Source organism: Humulus lupulus, chromosome 1 (assembly GCF_963169125.1).
Source record: "Humulus lupulus chromosome 1, drHumLupu1.1, whole genome shotgun sequence".
Taxonomy (NCBI): domain Eukaryota; kingdom Viridiplantae; phylum Streptophyta; class Magnoliopsida; order Rosales; family Cannabaceae; genus Humulus; species Humulus lupulus.
This window is the reverse complement of record NC_084793.1, coordinates 63,226,019-63,249,423: the sequence shown is the minus strand read 5'-3', so window position 1 is coordinate 63,249,423 and position 23,405 is coordinate 63,226,019. Positions and strand designations below refer to the sequence as shown.

The window sequence follows — 23,405 nt, the reverse complement described above, 5'->3', positions numbered from 1 at the left end:
ATATCGTTAGAAAAACCATAAATTGTTTGGTTGCATCGTTCCAAATCTTCCATTGAAAATTTCATTCTCTCTAGTGAAGATTTATACAGAATGTGACTGAGATCCCTGTATCTACTAACACTCACTTGACCATCATATTGGCAATCTGGACGTCCACGACCAGAGGATTGGAATGGGGAAATCGAACAAGCTGAACGTCAAGCTCGGAGAAAGTTATCAATTCCTCCTCTATTCGAGCTTTTTTGGGAGTTTGCTCCTCTACATTCAGCATCTCAATATCTTGGTCGTGACGTAAGGTTCGGGCATATATTTCCCTCACCTTTCCACTGTCACCTGCTATGTGTGGTCCTCCATAGATGGCCAACAAAGTGCCAGCAACTGGAGCTGGCTGTAAAGGGGGCGAGCATTGGCGTACAAGTGCCTACTAGTTGCCTCCTTCAACCTCTCACTGAGAAGCTCCAGCTATCCGTACATACCTCCTCAGGTGTCCTTGTCTAATAAGGAACTCAATCTCGTCCCTAAGTTGGTTGCACTCATTGGTGTCATGGCCATAGTCGTTATGAAAATGACAAAACTTGGTAGTATCTCGCTTGGAGATATCTTTCTTGATTGGGGCTGATCGCCTGAAGGGAATAGTAGTGTGAGTGGCCTGGTACACCTCCGCTCAGCTATCAACTAGGGCTATATAATTGGTGAACCTCGGCTCCTATTTATTTTGTTTTGGGCATTTGTTATCATATGTTGTCGGCTCGTGGTTCGCCCTTTGCCCCCCCATGTTTCCCATTATTTTTTCCACTGCCATTGGGTTTCCTAGACCCATTGGCAGCTTTGGTGGGATCTTCTTTCGGGCCCTGGTCGTCTACGGGAGACTTTCCTTCATTAGCAATGGCCTCCTCGAGCTTGATGTACCTGTCTCCTCGATCCAGAAATTCCTGTGTACTCTTGACTGCATTCTTCAGTAAACTATTCCAAAGGGATGAGTGGCAGCGTACCCTAGCAGTAAGAGGCATCATCTTCCCTTCATTTCCAACTGTCTGGTACTATTGGAGCGACCGGTGCTGAGGGGAAGTATTCTTCGTGTCTTTCCCTTCTATCATTGAGAACATCCCTCAGATCTTCTTCCCTATGCCTTTGCTCTCTCGCGCCAATTCGATCAAAGACATTGGGCTATTTAGGTTGCCCCCAGCATTTTGGCTTATTGGTTGGTTCTCCCTTTGTGGAGGGTTCTGCCCTTCACCCCTCTCTCCTTGCCATCGACCGGCATTTCTCCTGCCAGAATCTGCCTCATTATAATCATTTCCATCTCTAAATTGTGACTGATGATGGTGCAACCTGCTGTTCGCAATATTTCCCTCTCTCCCCACTGGAATGTCTCGATAGGTAGGTGGAGGCTTGCGTTGGTCGGTAGGTCCCTGGGCATTATTATGTCGTGGGGGACCCCTGACCACAGAGCCTGGTTCAACCTGCCTTCTACTTAAAAAAGGACGCTGTCCTCTGCTTGGAGGGTTTTGTTCCTTAGCCGTCTAGCGTCTAGAGCTTCTAGGATGCTGCCCGACCCTATTTTGCCTTTACTGCTGGGGATTATCTTGACCAACATGAGAGGGTGGCCGCTACTGAAGATCCTGGAACAATATCTCCTATTGAGCAGCAGGGGGTTGCTCTGGCCTCTAAGGGTTTATCGACTGTGGTGGATTGTGGCAATGCTGGGGATGATATGATTGTGGATTTTCCTGTGGGTGAGTACTAGGTGGCTGATCTGGTTGGGAGGCAGGTGTAGGCTGTCCTCGGGCCAACTGAATGGCTGCTTCCCAAGCAGCGATGGCATCCCTTTGCCAGCAGTCCATGTCAGCCTACCGCTCATTCAGCTCTTGGCGCTGTCGGTCAATTTCCCTTTTGTAAGGACGCAAAATTGCTAATAAGGCTTACGAGGCTTGATTAGTGTGCCAGGAAGGCATAATTGGTATCTATGTGCATGAATGATTAAATATATGACTATATGGCATGCATGACTAAATGAGTATATGGATATGATTAGATGCATGATTATGTGATAAGCATGCTTATATGATTATATGAATATATGAGATGCATGACTATGAGTATTAGTATGCATGTAGGCATCGATTAGGTTATAAGGGTATAATTGTAATTTTGGCCCGTTGAGGGCATAAACATGACTATTTGTGATAAATTGTTGAGACCACATTATTATGTGGATATATTTGCAGTTTGAGACTCAAGGCGATCCTCGTGAGCAATTTAGCGAAAAAGTCACAGTGGGGATTTATACCCGGCTCAAGGGAGCCTGGGGTATTTTTGGGAATTTGGGAAATATATTGTAGACTATTTGATACTGAGGAAAATAATTGGTGATTAGTTAGGTGTCGGGATGTAAGCGTTATTTATTAGGAACACTCGAGGAATTAGCGGGAATTGGGAGTAATGACTGAAATGCCCTTAGGAAGATTTAATACTAAGGTTTAAAATGGAAGGGCAAAATAGTCATTTTTCTAGTTAAGAAGTGATAAGGATGTTTTCTGCCTTTATGCACTTAGTGGAAGTTGTAGAAAATATAAGAAGCAGAAAGAAGGAAAGAAAGAAGAAAAACAGGGAATCTTTCTTCTCCATTCGGTTTGCTCTATTCCTCACCATTCCTTGTGAGTTTAGGAGCTGAAATCTTAGAGAAAGCTCAGGCTGGAGCTTGGGGCTAGAGTCCTTGGTGAAGCTAAAGGAGTTAACAGGGATTAGCTACTCAATTGAGGTAAGGTTTAAAGGGTTCTGTTGAGTTTTCTAAACATTGGTAGAATGGATTTCTAAACTTAAGTTTTGGATGGAACTTAAGGGAATTGACCTTTGGTGATTGAGGAGCTAAGGACTGGAAGGATACTAGAGGAAACCTAGGTTTGGGCTCTCCATAAAAGGTGAGGATTTATGGGTTTGGTCATATTGAATTTCTAGGTAGTTGCTGGTTTTCAGATGAGTTCTTGAATTCTGAGTTCAATGGTTGTTTTCTTTGCTTGATGATGCATGTGGTTAGAATTGAGGTTGTTAGGCCATTTGGGGTGAGGTGTAGGGATTTGTAGGCTTGTTTTGAAGTATAGTTGAGGTTTGGAAGGGTTCCAAGGGGTTTTGATTCAAGGAAAAATGAAGGAAGAAAAACAGGGTGTTGCAGGTCTGTGACTAGTGCTGTAGCGCTAGCCTTTGGGCGCTACAGCGCTAGGCTTAGGTGCTTGGGGCGTTTTGGCTCTGGTTGTAGCACCATAGTGCCCACTTTAGGATGTTGTAGCTTTACCCTGTTTCCAGAAAGGGATTTTTGGGTTATTTCTTGGGGTTTTTGCCCGGGGGCTCTGGGTTTGATTCCACCACTCCGTTTGGTGGAATTAGGGCTTCTCGAGGGCTCGGGATTGGTCCCAAGGCTAGGTTTTGGAGTTGAAGTTTGGTGATGATTCTAATTTTTGGCTGTGACTAGGTGTACGCTAGGGCTCAGACGAGATCGTGCTTGAAGGTCAATTTCGCTAATCAAAGCTATCAGAATCTAAGGTAAGAAAACTGCACCCGGTTAGGTGGTTAAGTTGAGACTAAGTGTTTCCTATATTTGTATACATTACTGTATGATTGTGATATGTGATTGTATTAGGACTAAGAGTTCCCTTTATTAGTATATAATGTCATGAGGTGGTATTACGCCACGGGGACATATGATAAACGACCTAAGAGTGCCGGAATCAATATTTACGCACAGGGCGCGACTCAACCACTGGTAGTTGAGGACAACTTATTAATCACTGAGCTCGGTTAAGCTTGCCGGAGTCAGTGGGTATAACACTGGGGGCGGCCTAAGTAAGCTGAAGACAGTGGGTTAAATAGAGGGTGCGGCCTAAGGGTGCCAACCCTGAGTATTATTTGAGGTTATGATAAACTGTTGATTATGAATGTGATTATTGTTGTTAACTTGATGAATATGAAATGTTGATTATCTGGTTGAAAAATTGTTAATTTGTCGTTGGTTATGACTAAATAGGTGAATGTTAAGAATTGTTGAATACTTGGTTATGCTTGTGGGATATTTGATTATTGATATTGATCACGCCGTGATATTATGTTTTCTTGCTGGGCCTCGGCTCACGGGTGTTGCGTGGTGCAGGTAAAGGCAAGAGTTTGGTGGTTCAGCCATGAGTTGGAGAGCTCTGGGGGTGAGGTGTACATTGTCAGATGTTCGGCCGCTATGGTCGAGGGTTTGTACAGGGACGAAAACCTAAAATGTAATTTTTCCATTAGAGTGGCCATGGTTATTTGTAACTTTTGGAATTTTTGTAAACATGTCTTTTAAACCCTGTTTTGGGATCCCATGTACTAAACATTCATTTTATATGAAAAATTATCTATTTATAACTAAAACATTTTAATCTTTAACTAATTACAACATTAGGTCCATGTTTTCAACTTTATGGCTTGATTTGCAAGTCTTGCACCTTTATAAACACACAGTGTAACAGTCTTGGCAATCCAGGGCATTGCACCTTTGCTGCAACACCATTGTTGCAGCCACATTCTCTTGATTAGCCCTAAAATTTGCTAATTCTTCTTGCAGCACAATCAGAGACGTTCTCAAAGTTTCAGAATCTGCCTCCTCCTCTTCCAATTCCACTTGTGGCTCATCCTCATCCACCCATTGTGGAGGAGGTTGGGTTGGCGCAATACCAGAAGTTTGCCTAGTTTTCCTCTTTGTTTTTGCCTTTTTTCTTCTTAGAGGTCTTGAGTTCAAGCTCTCAATGAAAGCACCAAAATGTTGACCCTCGATTTGCTCAACGACACAGACTCAAGTAAAACGATAAAAATGAGATGAATTCAAGCCAAAAAGATAAATGACACAAAGATTTATAGTGGTTCGGCCCCAGGTGATCGAAATGACCTACGTCCACTAAGAGTTCTTATTAATGTAATGAAAACCAGCGATCAATAAACAAGGGTTTACCGAGTTTCACAAGCTTAACAAAAGATACATGGTATTGCGTGAAAACAATAATTCTCTCTCTCAAGATCCAAAGATCCCTCAAATGAACCCTTTGAGTCTTATTTATAGGCTCAAGGATCTTCTTCTGGGCCATTGGGCCTAGATTACATTCAATACAAGCGTATCTCAAATAATAATGAAAATTACAATTATTACATAAATATGAGATCACATATCAATAGAAAGTATCTAATATATTGCGACCAGCCTAGTCGCCCATGAAATATGCCTTCTGCTTAACTTGTCACGCGAATCCCACGTGCACACTATGTTGGGGTTTTATGCCCTAATTAAACACCAAATTCTTTGTAATCTCATTTTAGAAATCATTTTTTGACTTGGTTAATCACTTTGCTCACATGTTTTATTTTCATGATTATTTGTTTAATATAAACTTCTATTAAATCCCATGCATACAGCTAATCTTATTTATAGTGACGTAATCACAGTGGAATATAAATATGATTATATGCTCAAAATAAGTTAGTCCTAAGATTAGTCAGTGCATAGGATTTAAACTGACTTGCCAGTCTACGATATGATCTACTTACACATTATAGTGTTATGTTCTTTTCAGAACATTAGCAAAGTAGATAAGATCGGAAGTATTTGTTACATCGGACTGGACAGATATTGACAGTTGATAAGATAAGTAAACATACCATTATTATCTATTCTAGTCATATCATATAGTTGACCATAGGTCAATTCAATCTCAATTCTGAGTGGTTAGTATTCTAACTGATTGTATTATTTGAGTTCTTTGACTTGTTCGTTACCAGCTTATCCTATGGACTAGTCCATACTTACTGATGAGTCTAGTTTTTATGATGTTTTGGTGATGTTTTTAGTAGTCTTTTATTTTGTTTTTCCTTGTTTTAGTGCGGGTTTACGCTTTGTTTGGTTGTTTTTGTGAATATCAGGAAGAATTGAGCATGTGGAAGGAAATGCCAAAGAAAGGGAAGAAATAATCGAGTTTTTCATCATATTTTGATCAAGAATGGTTCTCAATACAATTTGGAAGTGTTGGTGAAATTTTGGGATGAAAACTTGAAGAATTGAAGAATTCCTTAAGAGCCACGGCATGATCAAAGTAGGGCCGCGGCTAGGGGGAGAAACAGAAGCATGTTTTTTTGAGGACATCTTCGGGCCGCGGCATGGCTAGATAGGGTCGCGGCATGGATGGGCACTCTGCCCAGAAAACAACGATGCGGGCCGCGGCATGGTTTCAGAGAGCCGCGGCATTGAAAGGATAGTCTGCCCAGAAATTTTGACACGGGCCGCGGCATAGTGTATGTAGAGCCGCGGCCCGCCTCTCTAAAATCTAAAAAACCTAGGTTTTAAAGGACGAAAAAGAAGAGAGAAGGACGTACGGACGAAGGGAGGAGTTCTGGTGTTGAAGGCTCAAGCTTAGAGTATTTTTACATGTTTTTCTTCCTGATGTTATTTTTAATTTCTGTTGTGATTAGCACTATGACTATGAACTAATTTTCTGTTTAGGATGTTCAATTGAATCTCTTGAATTTCCGTTATGACCTAATGTGATTTTAATTTCCTCTTCTTCAATCTTCTTCAATTCCATATAATCTGTTCTTATAGAGTGATTATTGATTGGCCATCTTTAGTCATATTCATATGTTTTTAAGTCAAAATCTAAGAAGTGAGATTTAATTATGCCTTGGTTATATTGGACATAATTCTAATTTAGAACGAAAGTATCTGAATTAATTGTGTAGCTGTTATTAAGTTGTGGAATTTAATGCTACCTTTGTGGTTCAATTTACCATAGAAATATAGGAAATTGTCACCTAGGTTGAGTTTATAATTCATAGTATGATTATAGACTGTTGTTTCAACTTGTTAATTGAATTAGGTAAAAATAAGAAGAATTCATACTTTGCATTAGGGAATAATAGGAAGGATAGTTGGTGAGATTGAATATCCTAATTGTTTCTCAGTGATTGAATTAAGAGTTTTTACTATTAGTTATTATTCTATTTAATTGTCGATTATTATTTCTGCACTTTATCGGTTCTTTTGCTGTATTTTACAAAAATCAAGAAGTTTTAATTCATCAAATAGAACAAGAGATTAATTGACTGGTAATTGATAACTCAGTCCTTGAGGACGATACTTGGTTTTACCATTTTATTACAAGTTCGCGACTGTGTGCACTTGCATAGCAAAATTATCGCAACAAGTTTTTGGCGCCGTTGCCGGGGACTGAAAATTATCAATATCAGTCTAATTAATTTTTATTCTAATTTGATTTTAATTTCTCTCGTTTCTAATCTGTTTAGTTGCTTAATTTGTCTATCTCAGGTGAATTTTGGTATATGCGTGGCTGAAAAGGAAAAGCCACACTTGTTCCTCTGAATCCCGAGATCGAAAAGTCTTGCAATCAAATCAGAAAGAATAAGAGAGAGACCCAGAATTCTGTGAAGATGGCACAGAATGATGGGGATGTCAGGAATGGTCTAAATCAAGGAGTTGTCCAAGGGGTTCAGGCTCAGACCAACGCTGAGAGGAGTCTGAGAGATTATGTGCTACCCACTCTGACGGGAGTACAAAATAGTATATGCCCACCAACTGTAGAGGCCAACAACTTCGAAATAAAGCCTGCTATTTTACAAATGGTGCAGTCCTCTGTGCAATTCAATGGGTTGCCCTCTGAAGATCCTCACACCCATTTGTCCAACTTTCTGGAGTTGTGTGGAACCTTCAAATATAATGGGGTGAGTGATGACGCAATCAAGCTTAGGCTCTTCCCATTTTCTCTAAGGGACAGAGCTAAAAGTTGGCTGAATTCTCTGCAGCCAAACTCCATTGTCACTTGGCAAGATCTAGCTCAGAAGTTTTTGTCCAAATTCTTCCCTCCGTCCAAAGCTGCTAAATTAAGGGGAGAGATAAATAACTTTTGCCAGAATGACGGAGAGTCATTATATGAGGCGTGGGAACGGTTTAAGGAACTCCTTAGAAGATGTCCTCATCATGGCATTGAACAGTGGATGCTAGTACAGAACTTCTACAATGGTTTATGTCCGACAACCAGAACCATTATAGATGCTGCAGCGGGTGGCACTTTTATGAGCAAGAGCGCAACTGGCGCTTATGAGCTGCTGGAGGACATGGCTACAAACAACCATCAGTGGTCAGAGGAAAGATCATCAGGAGTTAGAAAGGTAGCTGAGGTGCATGAGCTAGATGCAATTACTGCTTTAACAGCGCAAGTAGCCTCTTTGACCAAGCAGTTGCAACAGAGTAGTGTGTCTGCTAATGCGGTTCAGATGGCAGTGAGGTGTGAAATGTGTGGTGGTGCTCATTCTTTCGATCAGTGCCCTATCTGTAATAATAACACCCCAATGGATCATGCTCAAGTTCAAGCGGTGGGAAACTTTCAAAGGCCGCTCAATAATCCATTCTCCAACAACTACAATCCTGGGTGGCGAAATCATCCAAATTTTTCGTGGAAGAATAATCAAGGCCAACAACCTCAGTTTCAGGGACAATTTCAGAATAACATGCCTCAGCCATCTATGAATCAAGCTTCGTCATCAATGCAGCCTAGGCCTCCACAATCAATGCCTCAACCTGAGAGACCTAATAAACTGCAAGCTGCCCTGTTGACTCTTACTAACACTCAGACTCAATTTACGACTGAGACAAGATCCTCCATTCGAAACCTTGAGACACAGGTTGGGCAGTTGGCCAATATGCTCAATAACAGACCCCAGGGAAACTTGCCTAGTAATACTGAAGTCAACCCCAAGGAGCAAGTTCAGGCAATTACTCTGAGGAGTGGGAAGCAAACAGAGCAGCCTAGACCTCCACAGGCAATAGTTCAGAAAAAAGAGATGGGTGCACAGTCTAATTCAGAAAGGGTTACTGAAAACCATCAGAAGTCAGATAAGAGTCCCCCAGTTGTCATTGAGCAGCCAGTTAGAGTTCCATACCCTCAGAGGCTTAGAAAGACTACCCTTGATAAACAGTTTTCTAAGTTTCTTGAGGTGTTTAAAAAGCTGCACATAAACATTCCTTTTGCGGAGGCCTTGGAGCAGATGCCCAGTTATGTTAAGTTCATGAAGGAGATTCTGTCAAAGAAAAGGAGAATGGAGGACTATGAGACTGTAGCACTCACTGAAGAGTGCAGCGCTATTTTACAAAGGAAGTTACCCCAAAAGCTGAGAGATCCGGGGAGTTTCACCATACCTTGCACCATTGGCAAGTTTGAATGCAAGCACGCCTTATGTGATCTGGGGGAAAGTATCAATCTGATGCCCTTATCTGTGTTTAAAAGACTTGGTTTGGGGGAGGCAAAACCAACAACTGTCACTTTATAGCTCGCAGACCGATCGTTAACACATCCACGAGGAATTATTGAGGATGTTCTTGTGAAAGTGGATAAGTTCATATTTCCCGCTGACTTTATTGTTCTGGACATGGAGGAGGACACAAATGTCCCTATTATTCTTGGTAGGCCATTTCTAGCCACAGGCCAAGCTCTTATTGATGTTCAAAAAGGAGAGCTTAAGCTTAGAGTTCAAGGAGATGAGGTGGTCTTTAATGTCTTCAAGTCTATGAAGTATCCAGTGGCTAGTGACAGTTGCTTTAGTGTGGATGTGATAGAAAAGGCAGTCTCCAAGAGAAGGATGAGCAGTGATGCCTTAGAGGCAGTATTATTGGGTGATGAGGGCGATGATGATGAGGACGCTGAGATCAGAGAATGTGTCAACTGGATCAATTCTTTCTTACCATATTGGAAAAAGTTCCAAGAATTAGCGGATGCGACTGAAAAACCGCTAACCTCCATTCAGCAGCCACCACCGTTGGAATTAAAGGTTCTCCCAGATCACTTGCAATATGCTTATTTGGGAGAGAATGAAACTTTACCGGTCATTGTGTCAGCTGACCTGTCAAAGGTAGAATTGGAGAAACTTTTGAGGGTTCTAAGGGAGCATAAATTGGCCATTGGGTGGACCTTGGCAGATATTAGAGGAATAAGCCCAGCGACAGTGATGCATAAAATCTTATTGGAGGAGAATAGCAAGCCATCCATAGAGGCCCAGAGAAGACTCAATCCAGCCATGAAGGATGTAGTATTGGACCAGATTCTTAAATGGTTGGATGTTGGGGTGATCTACCCAATTTCTGATAGTGCATGGGTGAGTCCTGTGCAAGTGGTACCTAAGAAGGGTGGAATGACTGTAGTGAAAAATGAGAACAATGGACTCATTCCAACAAGAACTGTAACGGGGTGGCGGATTTGTATAGATTACCGCAAGCTCAATAAGGCAACAAGGAAGGATCATTTCCCTTTGCCTTTCCTTGATCAGATGCTTGACAGATTGGCAGGCCACAGCTACAACTGTTTCTTAGATGGGTATTCTGGGTATCATCAAATCGCTATTGCACCAGAGGATCAAGAGAAAACAACCTTCACATGTCCTTATGGCACATTTGCTTTCAGGAGAATGCCATTTGGACTATGCAATGCCCCTGCAACATTTCAACGGTGCATGATGGCCATATTTTCAGACATGGTAGACCGATGTATTGAGATTTTCATGGATGATTTCTCTGTTTTTGGCTCATCATTCGACCTCTGTTTGGGTAATTTGAAGAACGTACTGCGTCGTTGTGAGATGGCTAATCTGGTGTTGAATTGGGAGAAATGCCATTTTATGGTGAAAGAGGGGATTGTTCTTGGCCATAAAATTTCAAGTGAGGGAATTGAGGTAGATAGAGTGAAAATTTCTACCATTGAAAGGCTGCCTCCACCAGTTTCAGTCAAAGGAGTTAGAAGTTTTCTTGGTCACGCTGGGTTCTATCGAAGATTCATCAAAGATTTCTCAAAGGTGTCTAAGCCTCTTTCGAATCTGCTTATGAATGGATTTGTCTTTGATTTTAATGATGAATGTTTGAGGGCTTTCAATTTCTTGAAAGAAAAGCTTATTTCTGCTCCAATTGTGATAGCTCCGAGATGGGAATTGCCTTTTGAGTTGATGTGTGATGCCAGTGATTACACAGTGGGGGCAGTTCTGGGACAGCGGATTGATAAGGTATTCAGGTCTATTTACTATGCTAGTCGGATTCTAAATGATTCTCAGTTTAATTATGCCACTACAGAAAAAGAGTTGCTAGCTATTGTGTTTGCTTGCGATAAATTCAGACCATATCTGATTGGTAACAAGGTGATTGTCTACACTGATCACTCTGCCATTAAATACTTGATGTCAAAGAAAGATGCCAAGCCCCGCTTGATTAGATGGATTCTGTTGCTTCAAGAATTTGACATGGAGATTCGTGACAAGAAGGGCAGCGAGAATGTGGTAGCTGATCATCTCTCTAGACTTGAGGTGGAGGAGACTGAAAATAAGAAAGCAGTGCAAATCAATGATCATTTTCCTGATGAGCAGTTGTTTGGGGTAAGTGAGACTTTAGCTGTCCCGTGGTTTGCAGACATAGTGAACTTTTTGGTTGCAAAAATTGTGCCTTCTGAAATGTCAAAGCAGCAATTAAAGAAATTCTTTTCTGAGGTGAAACACTACTATTGGGAGGAACCTATTCTCTATAGGCACTGTGTTGATCAGATTATCAGAAGGTGCGTTCCTGAAGAAGAGACGCAGTCCATTCTTAATCACTGTCATACTCAACAATGCGGAGGGCATTTTGGTGCATCAAGAACGGCAGCTAAGGTATTACAAAGCGGTTTCTATTGGCCTTCATTATTCAAGGATGCCAATGAGTTTGTCAAGGCTTCTGATAGATGTCAGAGAACTGGCAATATCTCGAGGAGAAACGAAATGCCTCTACAAGGGATTCTTGAGGTGGAACTGTTTGACGTATGGGGCATCGATTTCATGGGGCCTTTTCCACCGTCTTACAACAATGAATATATTCTCTTGGCAGTGGATTATGTATCCAAATGGGTGGAGGCTGCAGCAACTAGAGCCAATGATGGTAAAACTGTGCTTAATTTTCTGCATAAACATATTTTTACTAGATTTGGCACTCCCCGAGCTCTGATTAGCGATGAAGGGAAACACTTTGTGAATAAGCAATTGGATGCACTGCTGGCTCGTTATGGAGTTTATCACCGAAAAGCTTTGCCTTATCATCCTCAATCAAATGGGCAAGCTGAAGTTTCGAACAGAGAAATCAAGAGCATCCTTGAGAAGACTGTTGACAGTTCGCGGAAAAATTGGTCGAAAAAGTTAGATGATGCGATTTGGGCATACAGAACTGCATTCAAAACACCAATAGGCATGTCTCCTTATAGGTTGGTGTTTGGTAAAGCGTGTCATCTACCAGTCGAATTGGAGCATAGGGCATTTTGGGCTATGAAAAAGTTAAATTATGATTGGAGTGCCGCTATTGAAAGAAGACTGTTGCAACTGAATGAACTTGACGAGTTCAAGAATGAGGCTTATGAGAATGCCAAGATTTATAAAGAAAGAACAAAGGCTTGGCATGACAAGAACTTAATCAGAAGGGAGTTCCAACCAGGGCAGCAGGTACTTCTGTTCAATTCAAGACTTCGACTGTTTCCTGGCAAATTGAAGTCAAGATGGTCAGGACCATTCACTGTAGTTCAAGTTTTTCCTTATGGTTCTGTAGAAGTTCGGGGCAACTCAGGTGATTCATTTAAAGTCAATGGTCAGAGATTGAAGCCCTACTTGGGTGGTAGTTTTGATCAAGCGAAGTCTATCCTCCTTCTGAAGCCTCTCTGAAGAGGGTTCCGCATCCGGCTAAATGACGTTAACGACAGCACTTGTAGGAGGCACCCTATATTTTACTTGTTCTTTTTTTTACTTTTGTATTTGCAAACAATGGATATTTGGTTTATTTTTTGTACTTTTAGAACCGTGAAAAACGTGAAAAATGAAAAAAATTTAAAAAAATAAAAAAAATAAAAATTCCTTAAGGGCCGCGGCATAGCCCTATGATGCCGCGGCATTGGGGGGTTCCAGAGGCTCACGGATTTGGCAGAAAAGGGGCGGGCCGCGGCATAGAGGAGGAGGGCCGCGGCATTGAACCCAAGATTTCCCAGAATCACAAGGCGGGCCGCGGCATATGTTTTAGAGGGTCGCGGCATTCCAACCTGGAAATTTGATGCGGGCCGCGGCATAGTCAAGGTAATGCCGCGACCCTAGTCTGAAAATTGGGATAAAAAGCCCTAAATTAGCCATTGTCTCATTCATTCATTCTCACAATACAAATCACATTCCAAACATCTTTCTCTCTAATTTTTTTTTAGACTTCCATCAGTCAAGGAGACCACAAGAAGGATTGTTGAGCCATTCAAGTAAGTGTATCTTCTCTAGTCTTATGCTTTTAATTGGAGATTAGATTGCATTGTGGTGTTGTGGATTGTTCTTTGTTGTTCTTGTGAGAAGATTTAGGGTTTTGCCAACTATTGATTGTGGGAATTATTGTTTGAGACTATTGATTGTGGGAATTATTGTTTGGGGTTGTTGATTGTGGTAATTAGTAAATTTGGGGGAGTGACACCAAAAAGGAAATTATACTCAAGTTCTTGAGAGCATATTTGGGGGTTTAGTCGGTTCTTTTTGAAAGATATTATGGGTCCTAAGCAAAATCCCCTTAGAGGTACCTCCTCCAAGAAAGCATCCTCATCACGCACTCAACCACCACCAACACCACCTGCCCCAGCTGAGTATGACACTAATATTTTTGTTAGTAAGGATGCTGCCGAGTTGTTTAAAAAGATTTATAAAAGATCGGTGGTAAGGGAAAGGGGGTTTGACTTTGATGAGGCCCCTGCTGTACAACACCCTGGTTATGAACTTATAAAAGCTGAAATAGTGCGTCAAAGATGGAATTTGTTTTGTGACTCGAACCATGTGGATTCAGCCAACTGCTCTATTATATATCAATTTTTCGCCAATTTCTCCTATCAAGATGCAGAGCAGAATAATTTTGTCAGAGGCAAATTGGTGCCTACATCAGCCTATGCATTCAACCAATTACTGGGTCTTCCCTCTTTTTCTGCACAAGAGGATGAATACTGGCAGTTAGCCCATTTCGAGGAGCCAGACTATGATGCGGTGGCTGCGGTCTTGAGTATGGAAGGGGCATGTTTCAGTTATCATAATGGGAGGCCCAAAGAGTTGTTCAGGTGGCAGCTAAACCCAGTGGCGAAGGCGTGGTTTTATTTTGTGTGTGCACGTTTACTGCCGACGTCTCACCTGTCTTCTGTTGATCGAGAGCGTTGTTTGTTAGTGTACGCTATCATGACTCAAAAGAAGGTCGATGTGGGCCGCATTATTTGATATAGCATACGCAACATCAGTCGATTCAACACTACCGCTGGTGTCGCCCATGGTACCTTCCTTTCGACTTTATGTAGCACTTATGAGGTACCAACCTTTTCCAGCGATCTAGTCCGGAGGCCAATGGGGGCCATCAATCAGACCTTGTTTACGGCCTTCCCTCCAGCCTGTCTTACGCAGCCTGACTCTACTCAGCCAAATAAGCGCAGCCGGGCTGATGAAACAGGGGGCCCTGATCACGCTGAGGAGGAGGAAGTAGAAGAAGCGGGTCCCAGCAACCCACATGAAAATTTGGCAATTGGAGGACCGATTGACGAGCACACGCAGAGTACGCATGATCGATTGGATTACATTATTCAACAAAATCAATATTTAATCCAATCGCAGCAGGCGCAAAATCAGCACTATAATGACTTTATGGTGCAACAAAATGAATATGGCCGGGCTCATATTGAGGAGTTGAATACTTTGGTCACGAGGTGGACTATGAGTTCAGCCGATGAGAATTATTTCACTCCACCGCCACAGTACACTCCATATCAGTGGCCACCTCCACCACCTCCACCGCCATACTGATGTGGCGTCAGGTAAGTTCTCTTCCCTTGTTCTTTTTCTTTATCACATTGGGGACAATGTGCGTCTTAAGTTTGGGGGGAGCTTATTTTTTTTTATTTTTGTTTTCTGCGTTGTTTAGTTTAGTTTAGTTTTCTGTAGTGTAAAAGTTAAACCATCATTCTTGTCTGTACTTGCTTTGTCTTTGCTCGTGAAAAGGAAATTGAATTCAACTGTGTGCTTGGTTCAATTGTTTTAGAGTTGAATTTAAAAAAGTTCTGTGGGAAATTTTTAATATGTTTTGAAAAGACAACATTTTGGATTGTATTATATGTGTTTGACTAGGGTTGGTGGAATGACAATTTGAATCTAATAGAACTTGCATTATTTGGCTTTTGAGGCGAAATTCTTGATGACATGTGTTTAGAAAAGTGATTTAGGCAATTTTTTTTTTGGATCGATTGTGCCTTTCAAGCCGACCTTGAGTTAATTATCCTTAGTTACCCTTTTGAGCCTTGAATTTGGTTTTTGTTCTTGATCATACTATTTGAGCCTAAATTTCTTAACTTCTTTATTTTTGTTTTCCTTTCCTTTTGTTATCATAAGCATATAATTTGTGGGAAAGAAGAAGGAAAAATAGTAAGAGGTTGTTATGATTGGAATACAGTATGATTGTACAAAAAGAAGAGAGAGAGAAGTCTTTGAGAAAAAAAAAAAGAATAATATCACTTTGTCACACTCCTTGATCATATATATATATATATAGAAAATAATAAGTTTGGGGGAGTGTGATTTGAAAAAAAAAAAAAAAAAAGTGATAAGTCTAGAAAAAGAAAAGAAGAAAATAATGAAAAGTGTTGTCATCTCTCTCTAATTGTATAAAAGGGTGATTTTTGGTGTGGTAAAGAAAAATTTGGTTGGTTTTAAGGTTTTATGCTTATGGTAACGATTGAGCTTAAATGAGAATTTCATCTACCCTTACCTAAGCCTAACACTATAACCTGTGAAAGTCCTGTTGATTTCAAAACATGTGTTGTTGACATTAGTGGAGAAGGTCGAGTAATGCAAGCATATTGTAGATTTGGTTTGTGGAATTTTCTGGAATGAGTTGAGCATATATGATAGAATGCAAGTGTTGTAGTCATTTTCATGATATATTATTGATTTCCCTAATTGAACTGTATAAGTTGGACTTTAAGGCAATTGAGCTGAAATTCTGGTTATAAATATTGCAATTGAGATTTCATGAGTGTTGGCAAAGCAGTGTAGATGGTAATGATGGTTTAGCTTGTTCGTTTTTGTGTTTGTTTCTTTTTGTTAGTGTAACTTGGTCTTTACTCGAAGGCGAGTAAAGGTTAAGTTTGGGGGAGTTTGATGAGTCTAGTTTTTATGATGTTTTGGTGATGTTTTTAGTAGTCTTTTATTTTGTTTTTCCTTGTTTTAGCGCGGGTTTACGCTTTGTTTGGTTGTTTTTGTGAATATCAGGAAGAATTGAGTATGTGGAAGGAAATGCCAAAGAAAGGGAAGAAATAATCGAGTTTTTCATCATATTTTGATCAAGAATGGTTCTCAATACAATTTGGAAGTGTTGGTGAAATTTTGGGATGAAAACTTGAAGAATTGAAGAATTCCTTAAGAGCCACGGCATGATCAAAGTAGGGCCGCGGCTAGGGGGAGAAACAGAAGCATGTTTTTTTGAGGACATCTTCGGGCCGCGGCATGGCTAGATAGGGCCGCGGCATGGATGGGCACTCTGCCCAGAAAACAACGATGCGGGCCGCGACATGGTTTCAGAGAGCCGCGGCATTGAAAGGATAGTCTGCCCAGAAATTTTGACACGGGCCGCGGCATAGTGTATGTAGAGCCGCGGCCCGCCTCTCTAAAATCTAAAAATCCTAGGTTTTAAAGGACGAAAAAGAAGAGAGAAGGACGTACGGACGAAGGGAGGAGTTCTGGTGTTGAAGGCTCAAGCTTAGAGTATTTTTACATGTTTTTCTTCCTGATGTTATTTTTAATTTCTGTTGTGATTAGCACTATGACTATGAACTAATTTTCTATTTAGGATGTTCAATTGAATCTCTTGAATTTCTGTTATGACCTAATGCGATTTTAATTTCCTCTTCTTCAATCTTCTTCAATTCCATATAATCTGTTCTTATAGAGTGATTATTGATTGGCCATCTTTAGTCATATTCATATGTTTTTAAGTCAAAATCTGAGAAGTGAGATTTAATTATGCCTTGGTTATATTGGACATAATTCTAATTTAGAACGAAAGTATCTGAATTAATTGTGTAGCTGTTATTAAGTTGTGGAATTTAATGCTACCTTTGTGGTTCAATTTACCATAGAAATATAGGAAATTGTCACCTAGGTTGAGTTTATAATTCATAGTATGATTATAGACTGCTGTTTCAACTTGCTAATTGAATTAGGTAAAAATAAGAAGAATTCATACTTTTCATTAGGGAATAATAGGAAGGATAGTTGATGAGATTGAATATCCTAATTGTTTCTCAGTGATTGAATTAAGAGTTTTTACTATTAGTTATTATTCTATTTAATTGTCGATTATTATTTCTGCACTTTATCGGTTCTTTTGCTGTATTTTACAAAAATCAAGAAGTTTTAATTCATCAAATAGAACAAGAGATTAATTGTCTGGTAATTGATAACTCAGTCCTTGAGGACGATACTTGGTTTTACCATTTTATTACAAGTTCGCGACTGTGTGCACTTGCATAGCAAAATTATCGCAACACTTACATCTTGGGAACTCGGTAGTATAATTGAGTGGGAGTGTTAATCATAGATATGAACATCTATAGCTTCTGATGAAGAAGTGAAACGATGGTTTCCTTTTAGTTTGGTTCAAGGTGTTAAATGATAGAGATCTCATTTTAGTAATTAAATTAGTTTACTGAAATATCATTTACAAGGAACTAAGTGTTTTAAGGATAAAATACAATGAGGGGTAAAACGGTATTTTAGTCCTATCTCATTGTAGACCGTCTCTAGAGGATTGAGTGACAATTATGGTTGTAACAATGGATAATTACTAGCGTATCTATATTTGTTATAGAGCGTTCTATGAATTCAAGAGTGCAATTCGGAGTCTATAGTGGAGTCACGAAGAATTAATAAGTTAGTAAATTTATTTGTTAGATTTATGATAACTTATTGGAGCTTGATTTCATAGGCCCATGGTCCCCATTGTATCTTGGATAAAATCATCTAGATAGTCTCAATTAATTGATTTAATCATCAATAAGAATTATCAAAGTTGACCAGTTCAATTTTGGATAGTTTCACAGAGTTATGTAATTTTGAGAAGAAAAGAGAAATTATGGCAGATTTATTAATTAAGATAAATTGGTATCTAAATTAATAAATAAATTTAAATCAAGGTTCAAATTATAAATAATTAATTTGATAAATGATTTAAATAATTATTTAATTAATTAAATCAATAGAAAATAATACACGCCTTGATTTTAAGTCCAATGGGCTTATAATCAAATGGGAAATTTCACGGGCCTATAACCCATGATAATTTCGACCTAGAGCTTCAAAATGGCTATTATTTTATTGATTTTTTAATTAAATTAAATGGCCTAATTAAGTCTATAAAAGGAGTGCTTAGAGAGAAGTCAAAAGAAAGTTTGATAAGTCACAAGTTAGATTTTCTGATAGTTTTATATTCTCTCTAAACACAAGTCCTTTTCTAAGCCACTTTGTTATTTTCTCTTCTTCTTTCTATATCTATCTCATGTGTTGAGAATTGCCCACACTAGTCTAGGTGGTTCTAAGGATACATTGGAAGATTGTGAAGAAAATAGAAGATCGATTCAGTTTCTTGATAATACTCTGCGACAGAGAGGATACAAGAGTTAGAGAAACTGAAGGAAGGACTCTTTAATTCCGCTGCGTATACTGTAAGTATTCTATTCTTTGTTTCTCTTGAATTCAATTTTAGAAACATGTTTTAGGCTATCTCGTATTAATTTGTTTAATATTAGATATATATGAAAATAAATAAAGATCCTGTATAAGCTAATCCAACACACTAATCTTGCCACATCATCAGGTGAATCTTTTTTGGGTAAATAATTAATTAAAGTTTATGTTTATGTTCTTATGTAAATAACGATGGGTTCCCAAATTTTGTATTCCGTACCGTATTTTGGATTTTAAATAAAGTTTTAATATTTTAAGTATGTATGTATTCCAAAATAGTAGCTATGTCTTAGTAGATTTTAATGGTCCGAGGTCTTAGAATTAGTCGGGTCATTAAAGTTGGTATCAGAGCCCACAGTTCATATGCATGAAATTCTCCTTGATACAAGTGTTTATGATAGGATCATTATGTTTATGTTTATAGCTAACGTTTGAGTCATTATGTTTTCAGTCAAAATGAATGGAGCTTTGACCTATGAAGATATCTGAGCCATTAAGGCATTGAAAAGGATTAGAGAACCAAGGAATACAATGTGAGTGCTTGAAATAATCACTCAAAGATTGATCCAATTTAATAAGGAGATAGTTCACCTTCAAACTACTAATCAAATTATGATGAGAGCTATGGAACAATATGTGCTAGTAATTAGGCTTTTTAAACATTTTCCTTCTAGAATTTCAACATTAGAAGAATTATGGGACACTATAGATGATGAAGATGATTTACCGGTAGCCATGAGATATTATTTTCTTATACATAGGTTTACCTCTAAGTTTGAATTTCAATTCACTGACGAATTAAAGCATAATATCTTAATGAAAATTCCCGAGGTAGTTTCGAGGCTCATAGTAATGATGATTATGAAGAAATAAATTATGATATGTTAGATGAAGGGTCAGATGTAGAGGATCCTGATTTTTAGATTTACCCTAGTTATTTTTAGTATAGTTTTTTTAATTATATTATTTATATTTGAATTTATGATTGTACTTAGTTAAAACCTTTTTCCAAATGAATAAAGTTGTTATTTTTGAATGAAATGTATGAGTTTGATTTTTTTTCTACAATCATAATAAATTTAGAATAAATTCAATAAATAATGACTGAGTTCAGTGAGGGCTGATACAAATCAATGGGCCGGGTTCTGTATTGAGAGTTGAGGGGGCCATAGTAGTGGGAACGATTTTACTGATCCCAGCCCTCCCTCAATATGGTTAACTTTGGAACAGCGACGAGTTTCGAGCCTGAGAATTAAGTCATATAGGATGGTTAGAAACATACTTAGAAAATAATAAAGATGGCTTATTTTTCTAAGTATAGAAACACACCTTAATTATAAAGAAAGTCTTACATAATTTTTTCATAAGAAATCATAACTGATATGTCCGAGTTATGTTTGCTTAGACTAATTTTTCCTTAGAACCTATTAGGGTAAGTTCTAACATGTTTTCTCGACTGTTAGAGCCTTGCTAAAGATGTCTCTATGAAGGTCTGCATGCATGAATGCCAATGCCTCCAGCACCGCGAACGAGACTAATGAAGCCCCTCCAGTCCGAAGAAGGGGAACGTGTGTTACTACTACTGCTACTGCCAATAGAAATCACCACCTTCTGTGGACAACATCGTTGAGATTGTCTGACTACGTTAATAAATGTAAGAACTGCTGCAGCAACAACGACAACAGACTCAGCTGCAACCTTAGACTCAGCCCCAGCCTCAGCCGCAACCACAGCCTCACCCAGCGGCTCAAGCACCCCAACAAGTAGGTCCATATTGGGGATGGCCGATGGCAAACTAAGCGCCTTATCATACTCAGTACATAGAGCCAGTCTATGAGCATTTTTGTAAGCAGCATGCTCCTAACTTTGAAGGGACAACCGACCCCTTTGAGGCTGAAGAATGGCTCAGGAATGTAGAGCCCATACTAGCACATATGAACCTCAGTAACGCAGATTGCATATCCTGTGTTTCTTCTCTTCTGAAAAATGATGCGAGAATCTGGTGGGATTTAGTATAGTAAACTCATGATGTTGCCACCATGACTTGGACTAGATTTGTGGAGCTATTTCACATAAAGTATTACAACTTGGCTGTTATATTACTATGAGCGTGGAAGAATTTGCCAGTCTAAAGTAGAGCAATCTGACTGTAGTCGAGTACGCTCGACAATTCGATCGACTAGCCAAGCTCGCACCAGAGTTGGTGCCAACTGATTTCTTAAGGGTTACCAAGTTCACCAGGGGACTCAGACCCAAGATTGAGCTAGGAGTCAAGCTTGCCAATCCCAGAACCACTTCTTACGCCGATGTTCTAGAAAGGACTATAGAGGCAGAAAGACTCCAAGAAAATGTTAGTAAGGAGGAGGCCAACAAGTCTGAACCCAATCAACATAATCAGTCTCAGAATGGTAGAAACAACAACATCCACCAGCATAACAATAATGGCCTAGAAAATGAAGCATCCTGATAATAAGTAGGCCGACAATTACAAAAGAGCACAGATAAATAATGGAAGTAATAATTCCGGTTATGTAGAATACACGCTGTGCTCCAAGTGCCAGAAAACACATCTTGTGAAGTGTTGTGCAAACACCAAAGGTTGTTACAACTATGGCCAGGAAGATCATCGGAAAAAGTAATGTCCACAGCTGAAACAAGAAGAAAAGAGGGACATCAAGATGGTTTCAATAAGAGTCTTTGCATTGACCCAGGGAGAAGCCGAAGCTAGTAACAAAGTGGTCACAGGTCAGATTCCTATCCCCGATAATATATGTTTAGTATTGTTTGATTCGAGAGCAACACACTCGTATATCTCGTAAGGAATGATAGAAAAATTAGACAAACCTTGTGAAAGATTTAGAACTAGGTTTGTGACAGAATTGCCTTCGGGCGAAGTAGTCCTATCATCACGAATAGTATGAGGAGTACTGATAAAAATTGAGGACACAGAACTAGAAGGAGACATGATAGTACTAGAGATCAAGGACTCGGTGTAATACTGGGCATTGATTGGCTAGGAAGGCAAGGTGCAACCATCGACTGTAGACATAAGCAAGTGATGTTTGAAACACTTGACAGTCAGAAACTATGTTTTATGGGAAAGATTTCAGGACTACAAACACCACTTATCTCTTCTCTCAAAGCTTAGAGGATGATAGAGAAAGGATGTCACACATTCTTAGCAATCATCACAGATGTGGAAAATGAAACACCACTAAAGGTTGGAGATGTCTGCGTTATAAAGGAATTTCCAGAGATATTTCCTGACGACTTACCAGGGTTACCGCCTACTTGGGATATTGAGATGACAATCGAACTAGTACTAGGAACCAAACCTATCTCCAAGGTACCATACCAAATGGCACCTACTGAACTCAAGGAGTTGAAAACACAGTTGCAAGAACTCTTAGACTTGGGTTTCATCAGACCAAGCCATTCGCCATGGGGAGCATCGATTCTATTTGTAATGAAGAAGGATGAAAGCAAGCCGATGTGTATTGATTACCGCGAGCTGAACAAGGTGAGAATTATGAATAACTACCTGCTACCTCAGATCGACGACTTATTTGATCAACTCCGATGAGCGACTGTATTTTCAAAGATTGATCTACGATCTGGCTATGACCAGCTCAAGGTACAAGAAGAAGATATACCAAAGACAACTTTTAGAATTCGATATGGACATTACGAGTTTCTAGTTATGTCTTTTGGCCTTACCAATGCTCCAGCCACATTTGTGGATTTAATGAATCGGGTCTTCAAGGATTACTTGGACAAATTCATTGTCGTGTTCATTGAAGATATTCTGGTGTACTCCAAGGACGAAGTTGAGCATGAGGAACATTTAAGATTGACTATGCTGCGACTAAAGGAGCATAAACTTTATGCCAAGTTCAAGATGTACGAATTTTGGCTTTTGCAAGTAGCGTTCCTCGACCATAAAGTATCCAAAGACAGAGTTGCAGTAGACCCAGCTAAGATAGATGCTGTGAAGGATTGGCCAAGACCTAAGAATTTGTCAGAAGTTAGAAGTTTTCTCGGGCTAGCAGGCTATTATCAGAGATTTGTAGAAGGTTATTATCCGCTTACCGACCTGACCTAGAAACAACAAAAGTTCAATTGGACAGATAGATGTAAAGAGAGCTTCCAGTTACTCAAAGATAAGTTATGCTCAACACCATTACTTTGTGAACTGACACCCAACGACAATTTTGTAGTATACTGTGATGATTCAAATCAAGGTTGGGGTTGTGTGCTAATGCAAGATGACAAAGTGATATCCTATGCCTCAAGGCAGCTGAAGTAATACAAGCAACGCTATCCAACACATGATATGGAGTTGGCAGCCGCGGTCTTTGCATTAAAAATCTGGCACCACTATCTTTATGGAGAATAGTGCGAGATTTATATAGACCACAAGAGCTTAAAGTATTTCTTCACACAGAATGAGCTCAACATAAGGCAACGCAGGTGGTTAGAACTAGTAAAAGATTATGATTACAAAATCCTATACCACCCAGGGAAAGCGAATGTAGTTGTAGATGCGTTAAGCCGAAAGAGTTACAGAAATTTGGCAACATTATCCGGAG

General features: G+C 39.6%; 1 non-coding gene across 1 annotated transcript; it reads right to left on the bottom strand.

Annotated features, from left to right (window-relative positions):
- Positions 1-7,905: 7,905 nt before the first annotated feature.
- Positions 7,906-8,012, bottom strand: LOC133813600 (small nucleolar RNA R71). Its single transcript, XR_009884609.1, has one exon. It is a non-coding gene; the product is annotated as a small nucleolar RNA R71 (small nucleolar RNA).
- Positions 8,013-23,405: the final 15,393 nt, after the last annotated feature.